Source organism: Gorilla gorilla, chromosome X (assembly GCF_029281585.2).
Source record: "Gorilla gorilla gorilla isolate KB3781 chromosome X, NHGRI_mGorGor1-v2.1_pri, whole genome shotgun sequence".
NCBI classification, from domain to species: domain Eukaryota; kingdom Metazoa; phylum Chordata; class Mammalia; order Primates; family Hominidae; genus Gorilla; species Gorilla gorilla.
Window position 1 is genome coordinate 66,948,562 of NC_073247.2, and position 20,957 is coordinate 66,969,518.

At 41.4% G+C, this 20,957-nt stretch overlaps 1 protein-coding gene across 1 annotated transcript in view; it reads left to right on the forward strand.

The window, feature by feature from the left end:
* NBDY (negative regulator of P-body association) overlaps positions 1-16,600 on the forward strand; it is a 147,345-nt gene extending 130,745 nt beyond the window's left edge. The window contains exon 3 of the mRNA XM_031005903.3: positions 16,241-16,600. The gene's annotated coding sequence lies outside the window, so the exon portion shown is untranslated. The remainder of the gene's footprint in view (positions 1-16,240) is intronic.
* The last annotated feature ends 4,357 nt before the right edge of the window (positions 16,601-20,957 follow it).

Below are 20,957 nucleotides of genomic sequence, written 5' to 3' on the forward strand. Positions count from 1 at the left end.
TTGCCACTTGTTGTGTATGTCACCATGCAGTGAGGCACCCCTGAACTAGGTCCTTCAGGACAGCTGCTGTGGCGTGAAGCTGCCACTTCTTGTTCTTGTTGTCTTTCTGGTTCTTCTTCCTCTTCCTCCTCCTCCTCTTTTTTCTTCTTCTTTTTCTTCTCCTCCTTCTCCTTCTTCTTCTCATTTTTCTCCTCTTTCTTCTCTTTTTCCTTTCACTTTTGGCTCTTGGCGGGTCAAGCATTACACTGAGACTGCTTTTTCCTCTGCTCCTGGTGATGCAGGATGCCCCTTTGCAGAACAAAAGTGAGAAAGGCCTCACTTGTTCTTAAAGGAGCAGATATGAAGGTCACCAGTTCAGTCCCTCTGGTGTTCCACAAAGGCGCCAATGTGTTACTTTTCATGAAATGTCACCATGAACCCACCCCTTAACCTGTTCCTCATGGCTCACCGTTCTTTCCCATTCTCTTTGTGGATGCTCTAAATGTTTTAATCCTGAGCCAGCAGGAGCCTTGGCAAGTTGTCCCCCTTTGTCTTTTCTTTCAATCCAGCCATGTGAACACAACGATCCAGATTTCAGTGTGTATAGGCAGGCTGTCTCTCCCACGTGCCCATTTGCCCACTCTCACTCACAGAGGCAGGCACCCAGAGACCACAGACACAGACACAACCACATGGACTCACAGGGAAACCCCGACAACCACAAATATAATCACAAACACACATGCACAGGGAGATACACACACACACAGACACAAAGACATACACTAACACATGCACACTCACAAACTCATGGACACACACATGCACATGCACATACACACACACAAATCCTCACACAGGCCCAGGGGTGCGGGCCCAAGCATTCACCCACACAGACGCACACACACATGTGTCGCCATAGCCACCAGACTGCCCACGAACTCTCCCATAAAGGCTCTCAGTCGGCCACAGGCAATGGGCTATGGGTGAGGATTCCTGGCTCCAGGCCTGGGTCATTATGCTTTTGATTGGGCACCTAAGGCCTTCTCCTGAGAATGAATGCGGGAAGTCTGTTATCAGATAAGCCCCAGCAGCCAGTGTGAAACTGGAGCCTACTGGGTCATTATGCTGTTGATTGGGCACCTAAGGCCTTCTCCTGAGAATGAATGCGGGAAGTCTGTTATCAGATAAGCCCCAGCAGCCAGTGTGAAACTGGAGCCTCCTGGGTCAACCTGCTTAAAAAGGGACCACACCTTGGGTAGAGGCAGACAGTCCCCTTGGGACCCTTGGCCCTCTGTGATGCCATGGGAATCTGTGTTGCGTGGTGGCCTTCCCCAGTTCCCCTAAGCCACCCTCATGTCACCCCTCCCCCCCACCCCATGTGAAAGCCAGGACAGCCTGCACAGAGTCAGACTTCAGTCAGTTGCTGAGTATCCCCTCTGAGGGAGACTCCTGCCACATGCCCTGTGACTGCCTGTTGAGCTGTTCGCTCATTTTGGTGACCTCCATGTGCCAGCCCAAGGTGGTAAACTCTATCTGGAGCTCCAGGCTTTGGGAGAACCACCAGTCCTGCAGCAAAACCTTGGGTAATTCAGCTGGGTGACCAGCACCTTGTCCTGGGGCGGCAGCCCCATGATCCCAGTCTTCCTGTGGTTTCCCAGTGGCCATGATTATGTATCATTTGTCTTCTATTTTTCTGCATGAGCATGAGCCATGAAACCTGGAGAGGGCCAAAGGAAAAGCAAAGGCTGGCGGCATAAAGAGGATTTCCGCAGTGTCTCCCGCCTACTGGTCCTAGGTCGTAGGATCCCTTAAGTTTGGTGGTCAACCTGAGACCGGGTGGCTGGCTCCTTTTTATCCTCCCTGTCTTTTTTTTGTTTCTCTTTCCCTTTTCTTTTTTTTCACATTGGAAAGGGTGGAGGCCGTTGGATTGGAGGGGCAGGGTTAAGCTTGTAGTTGGCCTTTGTAGAGCCATAGTGCCATCGAGCGGAATCTGTTTCTGGAAACTGGAGGCAGCTGGGCACGAGTGCTGGAGAAATCCCAGCAGCACGAAAGAGATGGCGGTGGTGTGGGGCCCCCAGGCTGAAGCTGGACGAGAGAGGAACTCCTGGCTGGCCCTTTGCCTTTGCTCATTACCAGGATGGCACCCGGGCTCCACAGCCCTCTCCGAAAAAAGGGCAGGAAGGGGCGGCCCTCCATGGGTTCCCCTGGCCATCTCCAGGAATTGCCGGGCAGGAGTCGTCCCGCCCACAGCACCCCAAAGCTCCTTGGTTCACTGGGAGGATAGGGGACCTCTGGCCCCAGCGTGATTCCAGGCAAGGGCACCCCAGAACTCCCCACAAAAGAGACCAGTGTAAACGACCCCAGTCTCGGCCGTCAGTAGTCAGTGGCTTCCCTTAAGCCCACCTCAAGATGGCTGCCAGGGCACCTCCGCCCTCTGGACTGACTGGTCTTGGGGCTGCCTGGCTGCTCTGTCCCTGGGCCTCTAGATTAGCTGCTTCTCCGTGGGGTCCAAATGGCAGGCACACTTCCTTCAAAGGTTTAAAACCGCGATGGGGGAAACTCTGGCTTAGTCAGAGTCCACCCAGCCCGACATATTCTCTCTGAAGTCTGTGCCTGTCAGAAGGCAAGTATCCCTGCAGCCGGTCGTGTTCAGAAACAACTGCCGCTGGATGGCAGTGTGGCTCCAGAAATGGCAGTCACTTATTTCCCTTGCCTTTCTCTTTCTCCTTTTGCTTCCAACAAAACAAAACAAAACAAAAAGAAAAGAAAGAAAGAAAGAAACCGGCCAAGGAGCACTCACCTCATCTACAGCAGGACTCCCCACCTACATGGTCTCTTTGGGGGAAACCTGCAACGTGCGAAGGGCTCTCTGCCTCCCTCCTTCCCTCTGGATTCCTCTCTGGGCAGGGGTCCCAGTGAGCCAGAGGAGCCTATCCTCAAGAAATCCCACCCTTGGGGCTGTGGCATGGTGGGGATAGGTCGCACTGGGGGCAATGTGAAGGGGTATGGGGGAGGGGTGTGTGAGTGCATGGGCCTGCTTGTGGGCCACTGCTGATTACTTCTCTGAATTTGCACAAGCCTCCTAAGGAGACCAGGCTGCCTGCTTGTGCGCATTACGCTTGTAAATAGGGAACACACTGTTTCTTGGGGAAGGGACAAAAGCTTGGATCAAAAGCAGCCAGGTCCAACAGGCATCCATAGATTGTTGACCCTTCTAGCAGAAGAAGGTCGGGCCAGGTGTCTGTCAGGATGAGACTCGACAGATTGGACACCTGTCCCAGGCCTTCAGCTACTTTTCTCACTGGAGCCCAGGCACTCATCCATGCCCAAGAGTAGGAGGGGTATTCTGGGTGGCTTCCACAGGCGGCTCTCCTAGAGAAAGCCACTTGGCATAGCTGATGGAGCATGTGTGCTCACTGAATGTGATGGCTCACCAGTTAATTCCCCGGGCATCTTAGTCATTCTGCCAAATACATGGGTAGCCAGGCCCCAGCCATGCTCACTTTCGCCTGGGCCTCCTCTGTGTTCCTGTGCTGGGCATGGAAGTGAAGGTTGAGGCTGGCGTGTCTTTGCAGATGGTGAGGTGGCTGTTCCTTGGTTTGATACCGAGCTCTCTGGGCTCCTCAAGCTGAATTCTATTGCTTGTCAGATTATTCAGCCTGGAAAATGGATGAGACAGTGGAGGACAAATTGTGCCACCCCTTTTGGGTCTCCAGGCAGAAATGGGAAAGCCATGCATGGGTCCTTCATACAGAACACTTGTTGAGATGCAAAGCTGTGGCCTCATTGCTCTAAAGGTTGCATGTCTTACCCATGCCTCTCCCGTGACTGGAGAGCAGCATGGAACACAACCATCTCAGAATATTACAAATGTTTTCTTTCTTCGCTTGTTACAAGTCTTCCTGGATGTGTCGGCCGCACTGGGAACGTGCAGAGCTTCAGAGGAGAGAAAATTCACCCCACGGGTTATGATTCCCACACTCAGAGGGGTATGACCTACTCTCACGAACGTCAGTTTCATGCATGGGCTTGCACTCTCAGGGCATTCCAGGAAGAAGGGCAACAGTACCATGGAACAGGAATCATTCCCTTTCTGTCACTTGTCAACTAATGTGGATCCTTTTCTCATGTGTAGTAATCACCATGGGGGCACCTCCAGTGCCTGCATAAGGAAAATGCAAGAAGAAAGGAATGCAGGAAGATCTGGACAGAGTTCTTCGGGGTGGCATTGGGAGTCTGAATGTCAGAGGTCCTCATTTTTAACATTTAACTCCCATCACATCTCACCTTTTTCCTGTCTTTATCTGTGCTTCCATACATCCTCAGGCACATACATGTATCCTCACCCATAGTCACTCAAAAGTGTAGGCCCAGGCACCTCCCCTAAAACCTGGATCCCATTGTCTAGACAACTCTAACTGGGCAGGGTTCTTCAGCTTCCAGGTTCTCTTTTGTTCATCTTTCTTGTCCCTATCTGTGTGGCTTTCCAATATTTGCTGGCAGAGGATGCGGGATGGGGTGGTGGTGGGGGCAGTGGGGACCAGGGCAGCCTCCAGGCTTGCCAGGCCTCTGTGCCAGTGTGGTGCAGACCTGGGACTAAGGGGCTGACTCTCTTGGCCGATGGCTCTTCCTCCTCTGTGAGGCCACAGGAGGCCACTTGGGCTACTACCTGTCTACTTGGTACACTCTGCATTCCAATTCACTCTCATTCTCATTGCTCACTCTAATTCTTTGTGTACTTTTGGAGTTTTTCTCCCTTCACTTTTTTTTTATTATACTTAAAGTTCAGGGGTACATGTGCAGAACACGCAGGTTTGTTACATAGATATAGACGTGCCATGGTGGTTTGCTGAACCCATCAACTCGTCACCTACATTAGATATTTCTCTTAATGCTATCCCTCCCCTAGCTCCCCACCCCATGACAGGCCCCGGTGTGTGATGTTCTCCTCCCTGTGTCCATGTGTTCTCATTGTTCAACTCCCACTTATGAGTGAGAACATGTGGTGTTTGGTTTTCTGTTCTTCTGTTAGTTTGCTGAGAATGATGGTATCCAGCTTCATCCATGTCTCTGCAAAGGACATGAACTCATCCATTTTATGGCTGCATAGTATTCCACGATGTATATGGGCCACATTTTCTTTATCCAGCTTATCATTGATGGGCATTTGGGTTGGTTCCAAGTCTTTGCTATTGTGAACAGTCCCGCAGTAAACATATGTGTGCATGTCTCTTTAGAGTAGAATGATTTATAATCCTTTGGGTATGTACCCAGTAATAAGATTGCTGAGTCAAATGGTATTTTTAGTTCTAGATGCTTGAGGAATTGCCACACTGTCTTCCAGAGTGGTTGAACTAATTGACACTCCCACCAACAGTGTAAAAGCATTCTTATTTCTCCACATCCTCTTCAGCATCTGTTACTTTCTGACTTTTTAATGATCACCATTGTAACGGGCATGAAATGGTACCTCATTGTGGTTTTGATTTGCATTTCTCTAATGCCCAGTGATGATGAGCTTTTTTATATGTTCATTGGCTGCATAAATGTCTTCTCTTGAGAAGTCTCTGCTCATATCCTTCGCCCACTTTTTGATGGGGTTGTTTGTTTTTTTCTTGTAAATTGGTTTAAGTTCTTTGTAGATTCTGGATATTAGCCCTTTGTCAGATGGGTAGATTGCAAAGAGTTTCTCCCATTCTGTAGGTTGCCTTTTCACTCTGATGATAGTTTCTTTTGCTGTGCAGAAGCTCTTTAGTTTAATTATATCCCATTTGTCTATTTTGGCTTTTGTTGACATTGCTTTTGGTGTTTTAGTCATGAAGTCTTTGCCCACGCCTATATTCTGAATGGTATTGCCTAGGTTTTCTTCTAGGTTTTTTATGGTTTTAGGTTTTAGGTTTAAGTCTTTAATCCATCTTGAGTTAATTTTTGTATAAAGTGTAAGGAAGGGTTCCAGTTTCAGCTTTCTGCATATGGCTAGCCAGTTTTCCCAGCACCATTTATTAAACAGAAAATCCTTTCCCCATGGCTTGTTATTGCCAGGTTCATCAAAGATTAGATGGCTGTAGATGTGTGGTGTTATTTCTGAGGCCTCCATTCTGTTCCATTGGTTTATATATCTGTTTTGGTACCAGTACCATGCTGTTTTGGTTACTGTAGCCTTGTAGTGTAGTTTGAAGTTAGGCAGCGTGATGCTTCCAGCTTTGTTCTCTTTGCTTAGGATTGTCTTGGCTATTTGGGTTCTTTTTTGGTTCCATTTGAACTTTAAAGTAGTTTTTTTTTCTAATTCTGTGAAGAGAGTCAGGGGTAGCTTGATGGGGGTAGCATTGAATCTATAAATTACCCTGGGCAGTATGGCCATTTTCATGATATTGATTCTTCCCATCCATGAGCATGGAATGTCCTTCCATTTGTTTGTGTCCTCTTTTATTTCATTGAGCAGTAGTTTGTAGTTACCCTTAAAGAGGTCCTTCACATCCCTTAGAAGTTGGATTCCTAGGGATTTTATTCTCTTTGTAGTAATTGTGAATGGGAGTTCACTCATGATTTGGCTCTGTGTTTGTCTGTTCTTGGGGTATAGGAATGCTTGTGATGTTTGGACGTTGATTTTGTATCCTGAGACTTTGCTGAAGTAGCTTATCAGCCTAAGGAGATTTTGGGCTGAGACGATGGGGTTTTCTAAATATACAATCATGTTATCTGCAAACAGAGACAATTTGACTTCCTCTTTTTCTAATTGAATACCTTTTATTTCTTTCTCTTGCCTGATTGCCCTGGCCAGAACTTCCAATACTGTGTTGAATAGGAGTGGTGAGAGAGGGCATTCTTATTTTGTGCCAGTTTTCAAAGGGAGTACTTCCAGTTTTTTCCCATTCAGTATGATATTGGCTGTGGGTTTGTCATGAATAGCTCTTATTGTTTTGAGATACATTCCATCAATACCTAGTTTATTGAAAGTTTTTAGCATGAAGGCTGTTGTATTTGTCGGAGTCCTTTTCTGCATCTATTGAGATAAGCGTGTGGTTTTTTGTCATTAGTTCTGTTTATGTGATGGATTAAGTTTATTGATTTGCATATGTTGAACCCCCTTGCATCCCAGGGATGAAGCCGACTTGATCGTGGTGGATAAGCTTTTTCAAATGCTGCCTAAAATCCTCTTTCTTTGTTGTGTCTCTGTCAGGCTTTGGTATCAGGATGATGCTGGCCTCATAAAAGTTGGGGAGTTAGGGAGGATTCCCTCTTTTTCTATTGTTTGGAATAGTTTCAGAAGGAATGGTACCAGCTCCTCTTTGTACCTCTGGTAGAATTCGTCTGTGAATCCGTCTGGTCCTGGACTCTTTTTTGGTCAGTAGGCTATTAATTGCTCCCTCAATTTCAGAGCCTGTTATTGGTCTATTCAGGGATTCAACTTCTTCCTGGTTTTGTCTTGGGAGAAGGTACATGTCCAGGAACTTATCCATTTCTTCAAGATTTTCTAGTTTATTTGCATAGAGGTATTTATAGTATTCTCTGATGGTAGTTTGTATTTCTGTGGGATCAGTGGTGATATCCCCTTTATCATTTTTCATCACATCTATTTGATTCTTCTCTCTTTTCTTCTTTATTAGGCTGGCTAGAAGTCTATCTATTTTGTTGATCTTTTCAAACAACGAGCTCCTGGATTCATTGATTTTTTTGATGGGTTTCTCTTGTCTCTGTATTCTTCAGTTCTGATCTGATCCTAGTTATTTCTTGCCTTCTGCTAGATTTTGAATTTGTTTGCTTCTGCTTCTCTATTTCTTTTAAATGTGATACTAGATTGTTGATTTTAGATCTCTCCTGCTTTCTCTTGTGGGCATTTAGTGCTATAAGTTTCCCTCTCCACACTGCTTTAAACGCATCCCTGAGATTCTGGTACGTTGTGTCTTTGTTCTCATTCATTCAAGGAACATATTTATTTCTGCCTTTATTTCGTTATTTACGCAGTAGTCATTCAGATGCAGGCTGTTCAGTTTTCATGTAGTTGTGCGGTTTTGAGTGAGAGTCTTAATCCTGAGTTGTAATTTGATTGCACTGTGGTCTTAGAGACTGTTATAATTTCTGTTCTTTTGCATTTGCTGAGGAGTTTTTTACTTCCAATTATTTGGTCACTTTTAGAATAAGTGCAATGTGCTGCTGAGAAGAATGTATATTTTGTTGATTTGGGGTGGAGAGTTCTGTAGATGTCTATTAGGTTCACTTGGTCCAGAGCTGAGTTCAAGTCCTGGATATCCTTGTTAATTTTCTTTCTCGTTGATCTATCTAATATTGACAGTGGGGTGTTAAAGTCTCCCACTGTTTTTGTGTGGGAATGTAAGTCTCTTTGTAGGTCTCTAAGAACTTGCTTTATGAATCTGTGTGCTCCTGTATTGGGTGCATATATATTGAGGATAGTTAGCTCTTCTTGTTGCATTGATTTATTTACCATTATGTAATGTCCTTCTTTGTCTCTTTTGATCTTTGTTCATGTAATCTCTGTTTTATCAGAGACTAGGATTGCAACCCCTGCTTTTTTTTGCTTTCCATTTGCTTGGTAAGTATTCCTCCATCTCTTTTGTTGAGCCTGTGTGTGTCTTTGCATGTGGGATGGGTCTCCTGAATATAGCACACCAATGGGTCCTGACTCTTTATCCAATTTGCCAGTCTGTGTCTTTTAATTGGGGCATTTAGCCCATTTACATTTAAGGTTAATATTGTTATGTGTGCATTTAATCCTGTCGTTATGATGCTAGCTGGTTTTTTTGCCTGTTAGTTGAAGCAGTTTCTTCATCATGTTGACAGTCTTTACAATTTAGTATGTTTTTGCAGTGGCTGGTACTTGTTGATCCTTCCATGTTTAGTGCTTCCTTCAGGAGCTCTTGAAGGCAGGCCTGGTGGTGACAAAACCTCTCAGCATTTGCTTGTCTGTAAAGGATTTTATTTCTCCTTTGCTTATGAAACTTAGTTTGGCTGAATATGAAATTCTGAGTTGAACATTCTTTTCTTTAAGAATGTTGAATATTGGCCCCCACTCTCTTCTGGCTTTAGAGTTTCTGCTGAGAGATCCACTGTTAGTCTGATGGGCTTCCCTTTGTGGGTAACCCGACCTTTCTCTCTGGCTGCCCTTAACATTTTTCCTTCATTTCAACTTTGGTGAATCTGACAATTATGTGTTTTGGGGTTGCTTTTCTCAAGGAGTATGTTTGTGGTGTTTTCTGTATTTCCTGAATTTCAATGTTGGCCTGCCTTGCTAGATTGGGGAAGTTCTCCTGGATAATATCATGGAGAGTGTTTTCCAACTTGGTTCCATTCTCCCCGTCACTTTCACATACACCAATCAAATGTAGTTTTGGTCTTTCCACATAGTCCCATATTTCTTGGAGGTTTTGCTCATTTCTTGTTACTCTTTTTTCTCTAATCTTGTCTCTTGCTTTATTTTATTGAGTTGGTCTTCAATCTCTGATATCCTTTCTTCTGCTTGATCCATTCAGCTATTGATACCTGTGTATGCTTCACGAAGTTCTTGTGCTGTGTTTTTCAGCTCCATCAGGTCATTTATCTTCCTCTCTAAACTGGTTATTCTAGTTAGCAATTCATCTAACCTTTTTTCAAGGTTCTTAGCTTCCTTGCATTGGGTTAGAACATGTTCCTTTATCTTGGAGGAGTTTGTTATTACTCACCTTTTCAAGGCTACTTCTGTTAATTTTTCCAACTCATTCTCTGTCCAGTTTTGTTCCTTTGCTGGTGAGGAGTTATGATCCTTTGGAGGAGAAAAAGTGTTTGGTTTTTGGAATTTTCAATCTTTTTGTGCTGGTTTCTCCCCATCTTCATGGATTTATCTACCTTTGGTCTTTGAAGTTGGTGACCATCAGCTGAGGTCTCTGATTGGATGTCCTTTCTGTTGATGTTGATACTATTCCTTTCTGTTTGTTAGTTTTTCTTCTAACAGTCTGGCTCCTCTGCTGCAGGTCTGCTGGAGTTTTGCTGGAGGTCCACTCCAGACCCTGTTTGCCTGGGTATCACTAGCAGAGGCTGCAGACCAGCAAAGATTGCTGCCTGTTCTTTCCTCTGGAACCTTTGTCCCAGAGAGACACCTGCCAGATGCCAGCCAGAGCTCTTCTGTATGAGGTATCTGTCAGTTCCTACTGGGAGGTGTCTCCCAGTCAGGATACATGAGTGTCAGGGATTCACTTGAGGAGGCAGTCTGTCCCTTATCAGAGCTCAAACGCTGTGGTAGGAGATCTGCTGCTCTATTCAGAGGTACCAGGCAGGGACGTTTAAATCTGCTGAAGCTGCACCCCCAACTGTCCCTTCCCCCAGGTGCTCTGTCACAAGGAGGTGGGGGTTTTATCTATAAGCCCCTGACTGGAACTGCTGCCTTTTTTTCAGAGATGCCCTGTGCAGAGAGGAGGGGATCTGGAGAGGCAGGTTGGCCACAGTGGCCTTGCTGAGCTGCGGTGGGCTCCACCCAGTTCGAACTTTCCAGCAGCTTTGTTTACGCTGTAAGGGTAAAACTGCCTACTTAAGCCTTAGCAATGGCAGATGCCCCTCCCCCCCACCAAGCTCCAGGGTCCCAGGTCAAGCTCAGAGTGGTGTGCTAGCAGCAAGAATTTCAAGCCAGTAGATCTTAGCTTGCTGGGCTCCATGGGGTTGGGACCCGCCAAGCCAGACCGGTTGGCCCCCTGGCTTCAGCCTCCTTTCCAAGGGAGTGAATGGTTTTGTCTGGCTGGACTTCTGGGTGCCACTGAGGCATGAAAAAAAAACAACTTTTGTGGCTAGCTTGGTGTCTGCCCAAACGGCCACCCAGTTTTGTGCTAGAAACCCAGGGCCCTGGTGGCATGGGCACTGGAGTGAATCTCCTGGTCTGCGGGTTGTGAAGACCATGGGAAAAGTGCAGTGTCTGTGCTGGAGTGCATGGTATAGTCCCTAATGGCTTCCCTTGGCTAGGAGAGGGAGTTCCCTGACACCTTGCACTTTCTTGGTGAGGTGACACCCCTACCCTGCTTTGGCTCACCCTCCTTGGGCTGCACCCACTATCCAACCAGTCCCAGTGAGATGAACCTGGTACCTCAGTTTGAAATGCAGAAATCACCTATCTTCTGCCTCGATCTCACTGGGAGCTGCAGACTGGAGCTGTTCCTATTCCACCATCTTGCCAGCCTCCCACTTTTTTTTATCTTCACTGTCTTTACTTTTAGTCCACTTGTGGTTTGGGGAGGGTCGGGTGGGCACAGGCACATCATTAGGGAGAACATGCTTACTTTTCCTAAGAAAATTAGATGGATCCTGGCTGACCCCTGAAGTGCATAATCAGAATCCCCCTCCTCTTTCTGCCCTCCCTATTGCCATAGGTGGCTGATTACCTCTTTTTCTTGGTGTCCGGTTTCTCCCCATTTTTCATCTCTCCTCCCATTTCCAGAGTCCTTCCCTCCCTTGGCCTTATGTACTAGGGACTTGATGGCCCCTTGAAGTGTGCTGATGATACTCAAAGGGCAAGATTTTGCCTGCACCTTTGTTCTCTTTTGCTCCTGCAGGGCTACTTGTGGATCAGAGCCCTTGATCCCACTCAGAAAGGACCCCATCAATGAGAAGCTTTTCAGTGGTGTGTCCTTTCACCCGGACGTCACTCATGTCTCTTTGTCACTTGTTGCGTATGTCACCACGCAGTGATACACCCCTGAACTAGATCTTTCAGGACAGCTTGGGTGACACAAAGCTGCCACTTGTTGTTGTTCTTTTTCTCCTCTTTCTTTCTTCTTCTTCTTCCTTTTTCCTTTCACTTTCAGCTCTCTGCAGGACAAATGTTCTATCGAGACTGCTTCTTCTTCTGCTCATTGGTGATGGCTGTGTCCCCTTACAGCACCAGGCCTGGAAGGAGGCTTCACTTTCATTTTTAAAGAAGCAGAGATGAAAGTCACCAGTTCAGTTTCTCTGGTGAACAATGAGAACACTTGGACACACGGTGGGGAACATCACACACCGGGGCCTGTCTTGCCGTGAGGGGAGGGGGAGGGATAGCATTAGAGATATACCTAATGTGAATGACGAGTTAATGGGTGCAGAACACCAACACGGCACATGTGTACATATGTAACAGACCTGCACATTGTGCACATGTACCCTAGAACTTAAAGTATATATATAAAACACCACCCAGGAGTTACTTTTAAGTGAAATGTCATTGTGAATTCATGGATTTTCCAGTACCTCTTGGCTCGCTGTTTGTCCCCATTCTTTTTGTGGACTCTGTAAATGTCCAATCCTGAGCCAGTGGGAGCCTTGGCAAGTTGTGTCCTGTTGCCTTTCTTTCCAGCCCAGCCATGTGAACACAACAGCGATCCACATTTCAGTGTGTACAGGCAGGCTGTCTCTGCCACGTGCCCATTTTCCCACTCTCACACAGGCAGATGCCCACAGACCACAGACACAGACACACCCACACACGCACTCAGAAGGGACTCCACACCCCAAAACATAATCACAAACACACAAGCAGAGAAACACACAAGAAACTTGACACGGGCACAAGGGTGTGGGCCCAAGTGTTCCCCCACACAGACATGTACGCACACGCACCCCCACAGGCATAACACTGCCCACAAACTCTCCCATACAGGCTCTGAATCACCACTTGCGATGGGCATGCTTTTTTATCTCCGGGCCTGGGTCGTCATGCCATTGATTGGGTAACTTGGGCGTTCCTTTGAGAATGAATGCAGGAAGTCTGTTATCAGATAGGCCCCAGCAGTGGGTGTGAAACTGGAGCTTTCTTGGTCAGACTGCTTAAAAACTTACACTCAGAAAGGATCCCATCATCACAAAGCTTCTTGGTTGTGTGTTTTTTCACGGGGATGTCACTGGTGTCTCTTTGCCACTCCCGTTCATTGTCATTGCTTCTTCTCAGTCTGATTCTTTTGTCTTTTTTTTTGTTTTTCATTTTTTATTTTCACTGCTTTACATTATTTTTAACATAATTGGTATCAGTTTCAGTTTTTTTCTTTTGTGTTTTTCAATTTGTTCTTTTACTTTTTTATTTAGTACTTTCAGATTGTAATTGATTTTTGCATTTTCTTTCTATCATTTTTTCTGGACCAAAGGTAGTCATTTTAGGTGGTGAATTTTTCTTCTTCCCAGTGGTGGATTCATAGTGATATCTTATCTTCTTTTAATTTCATGGTTTTTGAGTCTTTTTTTTATTGAGTTGTTTTTGAGTGGTTATTGAATGGCTTTATTGAATGTTATATGAAATATTTTTTCTCCATTTATTTTACTCTGTAACTTTTTTTTTTTGTGGCTTATCAGGGCATTTAAGAAACAGTTTTATTAAAGTTGATTATATATCAATTAGGGATTATTAAGTTGTTATTTTAAGAAGATCATTTCTCTTTTGCATCATATGTTTTAATTTTCTTTTGCTTATTGTTTAAGTGACCCAAGTTATGAACCACATTTTTTTTTTTTTTTGAGAGGGAGTCTCGCTCTGTTGCCTAGGCTGGTGTGCAGTGGTGTGACCTTGACTCATTGCAACCTCCACCTCCCAGGTTCAACCGATTCTTCTGCCTCAGGCTCCTGAGTAGCTGGGACTACAGGTGCATGCCACCATGCCCAGCTGATTTTTCGGTACTTTTAGTAGAGATGGGGTTTCACCATGTTGGCCAGGATGGCCTCCATCTCTTGACCTCGTGATCTGCTCACCTCGGCCTCCCAAAGTGCTGGGATTACAGACCTGAGCCACCATACCCGGTGAACCACATCTTCTCTTCCGCTGTTCACCTTAGACTCTTGATCATATTTTGGGGTATTTCTTTTTTTTTTTTAATTTGATCAAATGTGATAGTAAGAAATGTCATATTTTATGTGTCATTAATAGCTAATAGAGAATATATTTTTGGAATATATATTTAACCTTTACTTCATTCTATAATGCTTTTTACATTTCTGTCATATCTTATACACAATTTTTACTACATTGAGAAATTTATTCTTAAAGTAGTGATAAATCAACGCATTTTAATATAAATTCATGATTTTATAGACTATATGACTTGGCTTAAATAGATCTTTCTGAGAAATCAGGAAAATTTGAAAGTCATCAATAAATTATTTACTCTTTGATAATGAAAATATTTTAATAAAAATGCTAAAAACACTTAATTTTAAACCAAAATACAGTATAGTATCTGGTAAAGAGATTTAAACCTATGTTGCAAAGATGATTAAAATGATTCATATGCAATGACCATTTATAGAGATTCATTTAAATTAAAATTTATTTTTCTACATCAAAATGAGGAGATCATCATGACTAAGAAATTTTGGATTACTAAATTCTTAAAAAATTGTCCACTTTTAAAATTCTATTAAGGTACAATAAATCAAACATATACTATGTTTTCTTTATCATTTATAGAAATTTAAAGTATGATAACAGGTATTTCTTGTTGAGGTGATTAGCTTGTCTCTCATACACTGGTGTTTGGAGAATTGTTTACTGCAACATTTGAAATGGCAATCCACAAATTGTTTAACTTTTTTATTATACCAGCTGAGAATATGTTTGCATATTTGTGAAAACAATTGGAAACTGTCTCAGTTATGTTCATTTTGAGAATTACTATATTTTGGTGGACACATTTGCTGGAATTTTGTGCAGATATTTTTAAAATATTTAAGTTTATGTGGTTACTATGAGATATTATTAAATAAATAAAACATGTCTGGAGTAATGTGTATAATACAAACTCATTTTTTGTAACAACAAACAGAAAGAGTTACATGTTGGTAAGTATATGTGTCTTTGATTGGTTATGGAAAAAATTATTAGGCATTTATTCCATACTTTTAACATCTTTTAACCTCCACAGATTTAGAATTGTTTTTCTGGAAGAAATTGTTAATCTTCTCTTTTATACATTTTATGTTGTTTTCCTCATTTTAATGCCTTCGTATTATATTTCTAAATATAATTTTCTTTTATAAAACATGCAAACTTTATACGAAGAAAAACAGCATAAGTAAACTTAAAGACTATTTATATACAATGTGGTTCCATTTAAAAGATAGATAATGGATGCCATTAATTCATAGAATATATAATACATTTCTTTATGTTAATACAGAAAGAAAGCCTGATAGAAATATAGTCAAAGAACAGGCAACTCATAGGAGACAAAATATATGGCCAATAACAATAATAAATATAGTTGACTTTAATATTAGGTCATCATATTTGCCACAATCAAAAAAGTCTCCAGAATTCTCAGTTTTAGAAAGGATTTGGTTAAATATCTACTGTCTATAAAATTGTATGTTTCTAAAGTATTTTATCTATATCGTAATTTTAATGTTTGTAAGTTTTGACTTGTGTTTTATTTGTAGAATATATGGAAATAATTCTACATATCAATAAATTGGCTTGTTTGTAGTAAAAATGTTGCAAGCATATTAAATATCTTTCAACAGAATGATTTTAAAATTATAGTGTAACACGATGCAATATTTTGAAGCCATTGAAATATTGAGACTGATCTATTTTTATATTAAAAATTATTAAGACATTTATAAGTGAATAAAAACAAATTGCAGAAGTGTATGCTAGGATGATCTAATTTATATTATAAACTCCAAATCTAAATTATTATATTATTATAAATACTATGTATGTGTACATTTAAATAGAAATAAAAAGGTCTAGACAGAATTGATAACTATGCTTTCTTCTGGAAATAGGAGAAAGACTGAGGAACGGTAAAAGTTTAGCAGAAAGAAGAATTATGTCTATGTTGTTTGAATTATATACAGTTAGATTGTATTCATGTATTTATTCATGTATTATTTGTGTAAATAAATAAATAAATATAAAATTTCCAAGGATTATAGGAGTTTGTCAAGGGGCTATGAGGGAACAATGAGGCTGATTGATTAGTTTTGGAAGCCTAATAAAACAAGAGTAATACCGGTAGACATCCCTGTACTTTTTGGGGGAGATATATGCCTAGGATAATAGAAACATCTGGTCCACCTAACAGATAAATTATTTTGCATTCAAATACATTAGATACCAACAAGATGCAGGTTATTGGCATTGTATGCCTTTGATTTAATATTTATTGAGCACTCATCTAATAATTTTGCATTCTCTTTAACTTGCTTAATAGGGAAAGTGGGGTGTTTTCTGCTCAACAGACATATCTGACCTGTATGATAATGGAATTTCTCATTATAAGTCAATAAACTTTTGTTCTCTTTCTGTATCTTTCAGTCTTATGATGTAATCAGCGTGATTTCACTTCCTGAATTTCGATGAATTCTAAGACATGGGCAAGATCGGGTTGTAAGACCTCTGAGATTTAAGGCCATGGCCTGGATCATGGTGAACTTACCAAAGCAAACAATGCCTGTGAGATGGTCCTGCAGCAGCCAACCAGTGCACTCTTTTGGTGACATCCAGTTCTTGTTGTATAACTTTATATTCCTATAAATCCATTAAGGCCCCAATAAAGTTTGTCTCTAAGTGCTGTGTTAGATCTATATGACTACATCTAGTAAATTGTGAATTTTAAGTAAATATTTTATAAGAACTCCTATGTAAAGCATTACTAAAATTAGTGTTGAAATATGACCTTCTTCCTACATTTATTCATTTATTTATGTCTATTTATTCATTTATTTTAGTGAAAAATATAAGGAAAGGAGAGGAAGGTTAAATCCAAAAAAGAATTAAGTTTCCAGTACACTTTCTTTAATTTGCTGTCAGTTTTTGCATGGAATCTACATCTTTTTATGCTAATCCTCATCCTAGTATTTTACATCTTAACTATTTTTTTCTGACTAAAATGGTTGATGTGCTTGTTTTTTATAATTTTCTACTTTTCTTCTAAAATGCTTAGTATTGAACAAATAGAATATCCTAATTAAAAACAGTAATAAATATTATGGTGAAAAAATACAAGTAAAATGGGAAAACATTAGATAGCAGCTTTCAATATTTCATATAGTTCATAAATGTTTCAGGAATTACAAGGTTATAGAAAAAAATTTATAGACTATAATAATTTCCAGGGATATAAAAAAATAAAGCTTCTACCTTTGAATTGTAATAAAAGATAAACAGACTTGAAAGCATATATTATATCTGAAAATGTCAGATAAACTTGGCTTATAAATTAAAATATAAAATAATAATACAATTTGTTCAAATAAGTAATTAAAGCTGACATTGTAAAATGAATATTTAGAGAGATTGTGAAACCTGAGTATTTTACCCAATCCTCTGAAATTAGTCCCTAGCGTCAGAATTAAAGAATCTGAAAAATCACAAATGGAGGTATGGTGACATTTATGTATATTCTAGAGTTATGTTATGCACACTTAATAAATTATAGACAGTTATTTTAAAGATTGTATAATATTACTAATCACACATTAGAGTTTTAAAACTTCTGAGCCAGCCTGAACATCACAAACAGTAAACACAGACTTCTTTAAAAGGACATCTGGTGAAAGGCATTTTATGCATCAGAAGGCACAGTATTATAAAGACGACAACACTCTTCAAAATAATCAAAATATTCAATGCAACCCTTACCAAAATTAAGGTTGCCTACTTTGAAGAAATTTATAACCTGATTCTAAAGTTCATATGAAAATGTAATGGACCCAGAATAGCCAAAACAATCTTGAAGTATACAAAGTTTGAAGAGTCACATTTCCAAATTTTAAAACTTATTACAAAGCTACAATAAACAAGTCTATGTGGTACTGGCATAGGATATAAATATTGATCAATGAAATAGAATCCAAAGTCCAGACATAAGCCCTCACAAAAGTTAATTTGCAGCCAATTAACTTCTGACAAGGAGGCAAGACAAAAGGGGAAATAACTATTTTCAACAAATGGTACTGGGACAACTTGGTATCTACATGCAAAAAAAAAAAAAAAATAGAAACTTCCACCCCTACCTCATGCAAAATACAAAAATTAACTCAAAATAGGCCAAAGACTCAAATATAAGGGTTACACTATAAAATTCTTGGGAGGAAATATAGAATAAATTTTTGTGACCTTGAATTAAGTATTGGATTTTTAATTCTTACACCAAAGCACAAGTTAATAAAGGAAAAAATAGATAAACTGGACATAATTAAAATTAAAAAAAAAATTTGCTTCAGTGAACACAGTCAAGAAATTTGAAAGACAGCCACAGTGCAAGAATATTTTTGCAAATAATATGTCTCATAAATGACTTGTATCTAAAATATATAAGACCAGGCATGGTGGCTCATCCTGTAATCCCAGCACTTTGGGAGGCCGAGGCAGGTGGATCACTTGAGGTCAGGAGTTTGAGACCAGCCTGGCCAACATGATGAAACCCCATCTTTACTAAAAATACACACACACAAAAAAAATTAGCAGGGTGTGGTGGTGTATGCCTGTAATCTTAGCTACTCAGGAGGCTGAGGTGGAAGGATAGCTTGAACCTGGGAGGCAGAGGTTGCAGTGAGCCAAAATTGCACCAATGCACACTCCAGCCTAAGCAACAGGGCAAGACGCCATCTCAAAAAATAAAATAAAATAATAAAATAAAATAAACAGTAATTACCGCTAAATAATAAAACAAACAATAAACCAATTTTATAACGAAAGGATCTGAATAGATTCTTCTGTAAAGAAGACATACAAATCACAAATTACACATAAGATGCTCAACACTATTAGTCATCAGGGAAATGCAAATCAAAATCACAAAGAGACAGCAATTTATACCCAGTAGGATACTTATTATTATTATTATTTTAAATAGCAAAATAATAAATGTTAGAGAGAATGTGGGAAAACAGGAACATGCGGCATTGTTGCTGGTAATGATAAATGGTGCAGCCACTGGGCAAACAATTTTGTGGTTCCTCTCTAAGTTAAACATAGAAATAATGGCTGGGCGTGGTGGCTCACACCTGTAATCCCAGCACTTTGGGAGGCTGAGGTGGATGGATCACCTGAGGTCAGGAATTCGAGACTAGCCTGACCAACACGGTGAAACCCCATCTCTACTAAAAAATATAAAAAATTAGCCCAGCTACTCAGGAGGCTGACGCAGGAGAATCCCTTGAACCTGGGAGGCAGAGGTTGCAGTGAGCCGAGATCCCACCACTGCACTCCAGCCTGGGCATGACAGAGCAAGACTCCATCTCAAAAAAAAGAAAAAAAAAAAAAAGAAATAACATGCTACCCAGCAATTTTACTCCTGATACATAGCCAAAATAACTAAAAAACAGGTGTTCAAACAAAAATTGTACAGGACGGTTTACAGCAGAAATATTTGTACTAAGAAAATGTGGAAACAACTCAAATGCCCATCAACTGGTGAATGGAAAACAAAATGTATATTCACACGATGGAATATTAATTTAGTCATATACAGGAAATAAGTATACATACTGCCAGAATAAACCTTGAAAGCATTATGCCAAAAAAAAAAGGAAAATAATTCTTGCCTGGTGGTCTGGGAAAAGCAAAAGCATTATGCTTTGTGAAAAAAGCCAGTCATACAGTACCATATATTATATAATTTCATATAAATAAAATGTCCACATGAGGCAAGTCTATAGGTTCAGAAAAAATATTTGCTTAAGGATGGAGTTTCCCTTAAGTTATGATTGAGAATTGATGTCTAAGGATTGTGTGATTTTATTCAGGGTTAATGAAAATGCATAAGAATTGACTGTAGTGATATTTACACATATCTATGCTTATCTATAAATATCCAAAACCATTGAATTGTACACTTTAAATCATGGATTGTATTATATGTGCATATCTCAAGTTGTTTAAAACAATAGATGTCTGGCTAGCACCTCCCAAGGCAGCCTCTCCCAACTTTTATTTTATTTTTTTGAGACGGAGTTTCGCTCTTGTTGCCCAGGCTGGAGTGCAATAGTGCAATCTTGGCTCACTGTAACCTCCACCTCCCAGGTTCAAGGAATTCTCCTGCCTCAGCCTCCTGAGTAGCTGGGATTATAGGCATGCACCACCACACCCAGCTAATTTTGTATTTTTGGTAGAGACAGGTTTTCTCCATGTTGAGGCTGGTCTCGAACTCCTGACCTCAGGTGATCCACCTGCCCCTTGGCCTCCCAAAGTGCTGGGATTACAGGGGTGAGCCACCATGCCCGGCCAGCCTCTCCCAACTTATTAAAGTCCTATGCAGCAAGATGGCAAAATGGAACTCTTCAGCACTCATAACCTTGCAGAAGTATCCATTTGAACAACTATTCATGCACAAAATTACCTTTACAAGGCCTAAAGAAACCAAGTGAGAGATTACAGCACCTGGGTGTAGCAAATAAAGAAAGATGCATTTAAGAGTGGAGAAAGGGCAGATCATTTGAGGTCAGGAGTTTGAGACCAGCCTGGCCAACATGATGAAACCCTGTTTCTACTAAAAATACAAAAATTAGCCGGATGTGGTGGCAGGCACTTGTAATCCCAGCTACTTGGGAGGCTGAGGCAGGAGATTCGCTTGAATCTGGGAGGCGGAGTTTGCAGTGAGCCAAGATTGTGCCACGCACTCCAGCCTGAGCGACAGAGCAAGACTCCATTTCCAAAGGGGAAAAAAATAGAGTGGAAAAAGGACAGTTTTACATTATGCACATCACCCCTCCCCCAACTCTAAGTAGCACAGCATGGAGAAAGATACACATCTATGAGGGGAAGAAGAAAAAGCTTAGTACTGGACTTCCTCAAACCCCCAAACTGGGCCCATTCCAGTAAAACCTTGCACCAGAGAGGCCCCCTTAGCCCCAGGTTCCAGGCTGGTACATGCGGACTGGACTTCCAGGCCTACCTTGGCACTAGGTAGGATCCTGCAGACCCAGGCTCTAGGCCTGCACAATAGACTTGGATTCCAAAACTGCCCCAGCACCAGATTGGCTCCAGTGGCCCCAGGCTTCAAACTGGTACCAGCACCAGACTTCAGGCC